This window comes from Monodon monoceros, unplaced genomic scaffold, assembly GCF_005190385.1.
Source record: "Monodon monoceros isolate NGI ecotype Baffin Bay Population unplaced genomic scaffold, NGI_Narwhal_1 Super_Scaffold_9, whole genome shotgun sequence".
In the NCBI taxonomy this organism is placed as follows: domain Eukaryota; kingdom Metazoa; phylum Chordata; class Mammalia; order Artiodactyla; family Monodontidae; genus Monodon; species Monodon monoceros.
In genome coordinates, this window is record NW_021703786.1 from 23938580 (window position 1) to 23948600 (window position 10021).

Sequence of the window (10021 nt, forward strand, 5' to 3'; positions counted from 1 at the left end):
GGACCGCCAGGGAACTCCCTACTGTAAATTCTTAATAAGGCTAATAGGTCTTTTTTTTTTTTTTTTTTAATTTTTTTTTTGGCTGCGTTGGGTCTTTGTTGCTGTGCGCGGGCTTTTCTCTAGTTGCGGCGAGCGGGGGCTACTCTTCGTCACGGTTTGCGGTCTTCTCATTGCGGTGGCCTCTCTTGTTGCAGAGAGTGGGCTCTAGGCACACGGGCTTCAGTAGTTGTGGCTCACAGGCTCTAGAGCGCAGGCTCAGTAGTTGTGGTGCACGGGCTTAGTTGCTCCGTGGCATGTGGGATCTTCCTGGACCAGGGCTCCAACCCGTGTGCCCTGCAATGGCAGGCAGATTCTTAACCACTACGCCACCAAGGAAGCCCTAATAGGTCTTTTTTTTCAAAGTGCCTAAGGAGGTTGACTTTGAATTTGTGGCCCCTTTGTTATTTGGAAAAGAAATACAGTGATTCAGCCTAGACATCCTGGCCTCTGTGAAACCTTTCTTTTTCTCTCAGCACAGTCTCTACTGAACCGTGTTTTGCACCTACTGCCCATGTTTGAGATGCCGGGCTAGACACCTCCTCCTCCAGGAAGTCTTCCCTGACTGAGACTGGATTAAATGTCTGATTCAGGGCACCTGTGTTATTGGTACATCCAGTACTGGAAAAGCCCAGTTACTCATGTATTTCCCCCATTACGTTTATTCCTTTGAAGGGACTCTGGATTTATCACTAGTATCTGGCATAGTGCCTGTCCCATTAATATTTGGGGGACTAATGAATAAAGAGTGAAAGTTCACTCATAATTCTGTACGTGTGCTTTCCCTCTTCTTCAGGTTGAAGACTGTAAAACAGGGGTTCTCAAACTTTGTGATTTCAGGGTTCCTTTACACTCTTAAAAATTGTCGATGACTGCAAAAAGCTTCTGTTTTTATGAGGTATATCAATTGATATTAACTGTATTAGAAATTAAAAGTGGGGAGTTGAGAAATATGTATTTATTCATTTGAAAATAATAAATGTAAACACGTTAACATAAATAATAGGACTTCCCTGGTAGCGCAGTGGTTAAGAATCCGCCTGCCAATATAGGGGACACAGGTTCAAGCCGTGGTCCAGGAAGATCCCACATGCCGCGAAGCAACTAAGCCCATGTGCCATAATTACTGAGCCTGAGCTCTAGAGCCCCTGCTCCGCAACAAGAGAAGCCACTGCAATGACAAGCCCACACACCGCAACAAAGACCGAACACAGTCAAAAAAATAAATAAATAACTTTATATAAACATAAATAACATTTTTATAAAAAATAATTTGAGAAACAATTTAGTGAGAAGAGTGGCATTGTTTTACATTTTTGCAAATCTCTTTAATGTCTGGCTTAATAAAAGGTAACTAGATTCTCATATCTGCTTCTGCACTCAGTCCATTGTGGTATCACATGTCATACCATACCAAAAGAGCTCCGTAGTATTCCCCCAAAGGAAAATAACATCTGAAGAGTTTGTCTTCATGGACTCTCTGAAAGGGCCTCAGGACTCCCAAGGGTTGTACTCAGACTTGCACTTGAAGAGCAAGTATAGGGATCAAGTTTACCTGCCTGGGAAAGGTGAGATCAAAGTTCCTGGTTCCAGAAAAGAGAGATGGAGCAACCTTTCCTGAGTTCTGGAGTCTGGACTAGGTGTAAAGACCCTGAGGGAGTCAAAATAGGAAGAAAACGTGGGAGGGCTTTCACCTTGGAAGTGAAAACTAAGCCCCACCTTCCTGGTACCCAAGAGACCTTAGGGCAAGGAAAAGAACAGCTGCTCTAGGAAGGCTACTGAACTTCTTACAGACGCTAATTGGAACAACTCTGACTCTTATTTTTAGCCCTACAAAAGATTATGCGACTGGAGATAGATCTTTAAATTTTCTTTGTCTCTTTCTCTTTTTGGATTAGTGTTATGAACTAAATTGTGTCCATCCTCCCACCCCACCCCCCAACTCAATTTATCTGTTTCCTTTTCATCACAGTTTTAAACTATTTTATCTATTTATTTGCTCATTACCTAGGCTCGCCCACTGTATCAGAAGCTTCTTGAGGGTAGCCGGTCCCTATCTGTCCTACTTGCCTATGCATCCTCATTTCCAAGCACTTCGTAGGCACTCGGTAAAAAATGTGCCATTTGATTGAACGAACCACTTTACATCTTTGTTTTCATGGCACCAGCAGTTGTATCTGATCCATATAAAGAGTTTAATACATGCTTGTTGAATAAATCACCCTTATATGGCAAGCCGTTGTAATAAATGGGAAGCGCACTTGACCCATTAGGATAAAGTAAGACTTAACAGATTGAGAAACCCAGAACTGCACTGGCATGTTTGTCCATAAATTTGAGTCTAAGTAGATCGCAGTCCTTTTTGGAAGGACACCAGCTATAATGAGGGCACTAGGAGTCTTCTGCAACCTAGCCTAAGATAAGAACGGGTCAAAGTGTTCCACTTCCAAGATGAATCGATGCAAGAGCAAGGCCTGGCTATCCATCACTGGTTAGAGACGTTTAAGGGCTGGTCTTCAAAGGCAGCTGTGACCCTGTACATTTTAATGTGAGCTGTGGATGTTCATTCTATCTGGATTGTTTGTCATGTTTATGCCACTTGGCTGCCTAGCTATGAAGGCTGGGGGAAGATACTGCCTCTCACATTCAAGTCCTAGAATAGAATCAGGTGATAAATATACAATGAATAAGCCTAATTATATAGTAGGGATGCCTGCCCATATTCAAAAGGGAGAATGTTACCCATTATAGATTCTTCATGGAAGGTTGCCAGTTGATGACTTGTGCATTGCTTGAATGGGATATAGTAAATTCTTTGCCAAAGGAACATTTCTAGAAGCACCATTCTGAGAACAGGATGGATGGTAGATATAAATATTCTACCAAATCTGCACATTATATGGAAGTTTTCTTTCTTTTTTTTTTTTTTGCGGTACGCGGGCCTCTCACTGCTGTGGCCTCTCCCGTTGCGGAGCACAGGCTCCGAACACGCAGGCTCAGCGGCCACGGCTCACGGGCCCAGCCGCTCCACGGCATGTGGGAATCTTCCCGGACCGGGGCACAAACCCGCGTCCCCTGCATCGGCAGGTGGACTCTCAACCACTGCGCCACCAGGGAAGCCCTGTATGGAAGTTTTAATGGTGCTTAGATAAAGGTTTAAGTTACTCTGAGTTATGTTTTCCAGTTTTAGAATCTCAAAATGCGTTTGAGGCCACAGAAATGAGCTGGACAATATTACTGGCACTCAGGCAGACACCTCTGAAGATGTTTCCCACAGCAAATATCAGAGATAAAGGAAAAATCTAAGCTCTTTTTTCATAATCTGTATACATTTCAGTCTAATGCTAGTGCCCTCCCAGTGAATGCCAAAACCCAATGGCTGTGTTTGGAATTTGAGGTCAAGCAAGCATTTGTAGTTTAATTGTAATAGGATGATAGGGAAATGGGAGAAAAGACCTGGGTTGAGGGGTTTTAGATGGGTGGGCAGAGTCAAATGCTCACAGAATCCAACAATCTTCAGGAAGAGTTTGGGCTGGGCAACTTGTCATCACCAGGGGTCCAAGTTGAAGTCAGAGGAGCCCTGAACAGTGACCAGAGCTCTGGAAAAGGGAGTGCTGGCAGGTGAATGAATAAACACCCTGAGAAAGGTCTGGCCACCGGAAGTAGTTTCCAGTCACTGGACTGAGGATCAGGGTGAAGCAAGAGCAGGACAGAGCTTCAGATCTGGTTGGAAAACCCTGAATCTTCTCCCTTGTCTCCCAGATCCAAACTGTACCAATGCATTTGTTCATTTCCCAAATACTGATGAGGGCCTAGGAGCTGTGAATTCCGCAGCGAAGGAGACAGGGGAAGTTCCTCTTCTCAGAGAGCTCGCACTCCAGCGGTGGGAGACAATGTGCTCAAGAAAAGTCTCCCTAAAGATGAGACCTTTCCACTGAGATTTGATGGACAAGAAGGGGTCAGGTGAGGGGGAGACTAGATGATAATGAGATTGAGGCAGGCAGGGACCTTAATTTTGTAGGTCTCTCTGTAAGCTGGATGAGGAGCTGGCATATTCTAAATGCAATAAGAAGTCATTGAAGGGTTTTAAGCTAAGGTCTGACTTCTGTTTCGAAAAGATCATCCTTGCTCTCAAGTGGAGAATGGTTCAGAGGTGAATAAAAGTAGAAATAGATATACCAGTCTCGAGGCTCTGGCATTCTTCTAGATGCAACAGATGGTGGTTTGTGGTAGGTGCTAATAGTGGAGATAGAAAAAAAATGCACCAATTCAGGATGGGATTTAGTGGGTAGGGTCAACAGGATGGCGGATGGATTGAGTGTGGCAGTGAAAGGAAGAGAGGAATTAAGGGCATGTTTGCCTTGAGGGACCAGGTGGGTTGGGATGTTCTTTACTGACACGGGGAAGGAGATGATTTCTCAGGAAGTGGTTTGAGGAGGTAGACCCAGAGTTCTATCTTGACTGTGTTCAGTTTGAGATGCCAAATAAGTGGGTAGCTCATCGGATCCTGGCATTCCTGGCAGAGGCTCAGGTTGGAGATGTAGATTTGGGCCTCATCGGCACATGGAAGGTATCTAAAGCAATGGGACCCGAGTAGATCCCAAGTGCTGTTGATTTTATCTTTTAAAATTCGCTCCAGTGGCTCACCTCTCTCCTTCTCCACTGCCACCCCTCAAGTCCAAGCCCCTCTTACTTGGCCACTGTAGTTGCTTCCTTGTCTCCCTGCTTCTCCACTTGCCCCCTTCCAATCTGTAGCTATTTAGAATTCTAATCAGATTATGCCACCTCTGCTTAAAATACTTTAATACCCTGGTCTCAGGATGAACAAGATCAAATCCTTACCTGACCCACAAGTAGGGCTGCCAAACGAAACACAGGATGCCCAGTTGAATCTGAATTTCAGATAACACATAATTGTTTAGTATAAATATATCCTATGCAATTATTCATTGCATATCCGAAATTAAATTCAACCTGGCATCCTGTTTTTTTGGCCATACCATGCGGTACTCAGGATCTTAGTTCCCCGAACAGGGATCGAACACGCGCCCCCTGCAGTGGAAATGCAGTCTTAACCACTGGACCACCAAGGAAGTTCCCATCCTGTATTTTTATTTGGTAAATCTGGCAACCTTTTCCACAAGGGCTTTGCAAGATCTGACCCCTATTACTCTTTCCTGCCTCATCTCTCATCAAATATCCCTTGTTTCCTGACTCAAGCTATATTGTTTTGGAATAGGCTATGCCCTCTCCCACCTCAGGGCCTTTGTACATGCTATTTCCTTTGCTGGGAATGCTTTTAGCTTCTCCTAAATCAACTAACTGCCACATACTTTTCACATCTCAGTCTCCACTGAAGAGCCCTCTTTTCCTTGTGCTCTATGCTCTCCTAGTATGATGTAACTTTCCTTCACTGACCCTGTATCAAGTAGCAGTTACACATTTACTTGTGTGATTATGTAAGTATTATATATCTTTTCCATTAAACAATAAGGTGAGAGACCAGATTTATTTTTGCTCACTTCTCTGTCCCCTGTGCTCTCCTAGTGTCTGCTACATAACAGGCACCATGAAAGGAAAAAAGGAAGGAAGGAAGGAAAGGAAAAAGAAAAAAAGGATGAAAGACTGTACTAGATTATAGAATAAACTATATCAGGACCAGAATGAGGAATGAGGACCAAAGCAGAGATTGGCCCTGTGACCCAGTTCACAAGGAGGGCCAGGAGGGGATGCAGGCTGAAGATACAAAGCACCCAGGTCAGCCTAGGAGGAGGGTAACTTAATAGTTTGTCTCAATGTTTTGGGGATGGGGCTAAAGAAGACGTTTGAGGCTGCTTAAACTCTTTCTACCCCTAAACTCTATTTGGTCTGGCAAATGGGGCAGCCTGAGGGTGGGTACTGATGGGCTTATTTGTGGAATTGCTGCTAAGGGAAAGGTCAAGTGGGTCTGGGCTAGGCCCCTGTTCAGCTCTCTGGGAACTGTTTCCCACCACTCCCATGTCCCATGAGTCAGTATGAGGGTGTGTATGGATTAAAGACAAGCAATGCAACTAAGCCCCTCCTTCTCAACCAGCCCTCCAAAATAATTTCATTCTATTCTTAGCCTAAACTTTTAGTTGACTACCTTTTTTTGTATAAATACAGATTTATAAATTGCTTACGTTTTGTCTTAGTAATGAAGTCAGTAGGAAAGGAGCAAGAGGGTTGGTGCTTTTGACACAAACATTTCCACTTTTCTGCTAAACATTTTTTTGGGGGGCTGTCTTCATGGCAAATGTTAGCTATACCTAGTTTTTTTTCTCATCTAAAGTTTAATGTTTGGAAATAGAGTGGCCACTTATGCTTAGAATTTTGCAGTTTATGTAGCTTTCATATCAATAAATTATTTTTTATGGAACTAAATTAGATTTAATTCCAGTAAAATTAAATTCATTATCTCAAAAAACAGATGACTTCTTCCCTGAATTACATTTAATTAGTATCTATAAGTGTTATTAAAAATATGCACACACACGAGGAATCCCCAAACTCTAGAAGAGCTATGTTCCCAAAGCTAGTTTGAGAGTCAGTTGTTTTGAACTCAGTCCAAATTTCCTCACGCTCTTTAGGGAAACCAGGCAAACCTCAGTGCAGCTGAAGAACCGTGAGTATCACCTTTATGTTAGCGTTCAAAACCCCAGAGAGCATGGTTCAATAGCAAAATGTTTTCTAGAGTTTGGGATGTCAGAAAGACATCTTTTTTTTTTTTTGGCATGTGAGCTCAGTAGTTGTGGCTCTCAGGCTCTAGAGCACAGGCTCAGTAGTTGTGGCACATGGGCTTAGTTGCTCCACAGCATGTGGGATCCTCCTGGACCAGGGCTCAAACCCATGTCCCCTGCATTGGCAGGCAGACTCCCAACCACTGGGCCACCAGGGAAGTCCCAGAAAGAAATCTTTATCTGCTAGAATCTAGACAAGGGTGGTGGCTTCCATTGTCTCAGTGGGGGTAGGCGATGAGGAGGTGGATTTGAGGGAAGGTCTTGGAGGCCCAGTGGCAGGCATTACAGAGGCTGGGACTAGGGTTAGAGAACCATTATGTGTACAGCCATTATGAATAACCCAGATGTTTGAGCTGGAGACCACCTTTTAGAGGAAAGTAAAATAGCAAATGCCTCCAAATAGGAGGGAAGAGAATAACACGTGACACCTTAGGGGTCCCCTTTATAGGTTCCAATGGTCCCTCTGGGAAAAAGACTCTCAGATTGTCCCCTCGGAAGATTTTGAGGTATTCTACTTTTTAATCCACCTTTCCTTGGTTTTCACTTGAAGAATCAAGGAAGATGCAGTGAGGAGAGGAAGGAAAGGAACTCACCCAAAACAATGAAAATAATTGATTCATATTTGGATCCAGATGTGAAGTGGCTAATGTTTAAGCTATGGATGCTTCTTTGGGTACATTTGGTTTAATTTTATTTAAAAGGAATCAATGAAGAGTTTCAGCTGAGGTGCTGGTATTACTTAGCAAAACAAATTAACAAAGTTTTGGCCTTTCTCTTAAACTTTTCTGTGTATTAATCATATCTGACTCAAAAGCTATTCGTCAGGTTGGGGAGGGTATCTTATTATGCTAAAAAGCTTTTACAACTAGATGTAAATTAGACCTAGCACATCAGAAAAAAGGGAACTTTTTGACATTTTTATATTCTGACAATAACATCATATTGCTCAAAAGAATCTGAATATAACACACTATTGACCCACCAGATAAACTGAATTAGTCAGTTTGTTGTTGTTGTTTTAAAAATCGAAGCACCCTCATTTAATTCTCTTTACTGGTGTAAAACATAATTATTTTACAACTTGCATGCATGGAAATGAAGCAGGTTTTGCATGTCTGGATTCACCTGTACCATTCTTTTCGAGCAGAAACGTCTTTCACCTTATTCTTGAAACACCATTCTTTTTACTTGAGGTGTTGTTAATGTTTAAGTCCTAGAAAAGGAATACAAATTTGCACTTCTTACATATGTTTCCTTTGGAAAACTTGTTTCTAGAAATGACATTTCAACCTACTTCCCAACTGCTTTTAGCTACCTCGTGTGGTTGAAAGGAAGAGACTCACTCAAAATAGACTCAAAATGAAAGGAGCGTCACATAATGATGGAGCTCTAGGGAACAGCCATTCTCTCTTCCTCATGAGCTACCTGCTCTTTCATTTTTTTAAGTTCTTAAATTTTATTTATTTATGGCTGCGTTGGGTCTTCCTTCCAGTGCGTGGGCTTCTCATTGCGATGGCTTTTGTTGTGGAGCACGGGCTCTATGTGCACGGGCTTCAGTAGCTGCAGCACATGGGCTCAGTGGTTGTGGTGCACGGGCTCAGTAGTTGCAGTGCACAGGCTCTAGGCACGCGGGCTTCAGTAGTTGTTGCGCGTGGGCTTAGTTGCTCCACGGCATGTGGGATCTTCCTGGACTAGGGTTTGAACCCGTGTCTCCTGCATTGGCAGGCGGATTCTTAACCACTGCGCCACCAGGGAAGTCCCTACCTGCTCTTTATCATGGAGCTTTTGTCTGAATTTGCCTGTACCCTCTCTTTTTCTCATGATTCTTCAGCAGCAGCTTCTGCTACCAAGTGGCAATCTTATTTTTACATACCTGCCATTAAGATATAAAATATGCCACTTACTGTTCCACTTGAAGAAATGAACGCTCAGAAAGATGAAGTGATTTGCCAACGTCACACAGCTTTAGAAAACTTCTGTTAAAAAATGCAATACACAGGAAAGTATGTTTACTGGCTTATCAGATATTTTTCCCCCACAAAACAATCCTTTAAAATGTCTGATACAGGCTATAAAATGAACGAAACTTGAAAACATTATGCAAAGTGACATAAGCTAGATACACAAGGACAAATATTGTATGACTCCATTTATAGAAAATATCCAGAATAGGCAAATTTATAGAGACAGAAAGTAGAACAGAGGCTATTGGGGGCTAGAGGGAGGGAAGGATAGGGGGTTATTGTTTATTGGGTACAGAGTTTCTGTTTGGGATGATGCAAAATTTATGGAAATGAGTGGTGATGATTGCACAGCATTGTGAATATACTTAATGCCACTGAATTGTACACTTACAAATAGTTAAAATGGTAAATTTTATGCTTTGTATATTTTACCGCAATTTAAAAATAGCCAAAAAAAAATGTTTGAGAGCTGTAGTATGTTTTAGTAGAAAGAAAAACTGATACGGCCTCAATGATATATTTTCTTTGTTTTTATTTTTATTTATTTAATAAATTTATTTATTTAATTTATTTTTGGCTGTGTTGGATCTTCGTCACTGCACGCGGGCTTTCTTTAGTTGAGGCGAGCGGGGGCTACTCTTCGCTGTGGTGCTCAGGCTTCTCATTGCAGTGGCTTCTCTTGTTGTGGAGCACAGGCTCTAGGCGCGCGGGCTTCAGTAGTTGTGGCACACGGCCTCAGTAGTTGTGGCAAATGGGCTTAGTTGCTCTGCAGCATGTGGGATCTTCCCAGACCAGGGCTCGAACCCGTGTCCCCTGCATTGGCAGGCGGGTTCTTAGCCACCGTGCCAACAGGGAAGCCCTTTGTTTGTTTTTAAAAGTAAAGGTTTTGTGGGGCAAGGTGAGGGGGGTGGGGTGAGGGGGCTTGGCTATAAAGGGACAGTATTCGAGAGTTCTGCAGTGATAGAATAGTTCCGTGTATTGAATGTGGCAGTAGTTACATGAAGCTAAACAGGTGATAAAATTGCGTAGAACCAAACACATACACACTTGCACACACACAAATGGGTGCATGTAAAACTGGTGAAATCTGAATAAGCTTTATGGATTGTACCCATGTCAGTTTCTTGGTTGTGATATTGTATGGTAGTTATACAAGCTGTTATCATTGGGGGAGGCTGGGTTAAGGGTGTATAGGACATCCATGTACATTTCTTTGTAACTTCCTTTGCATCTATAATTATTTCAAAATAGAAAGTTGACATC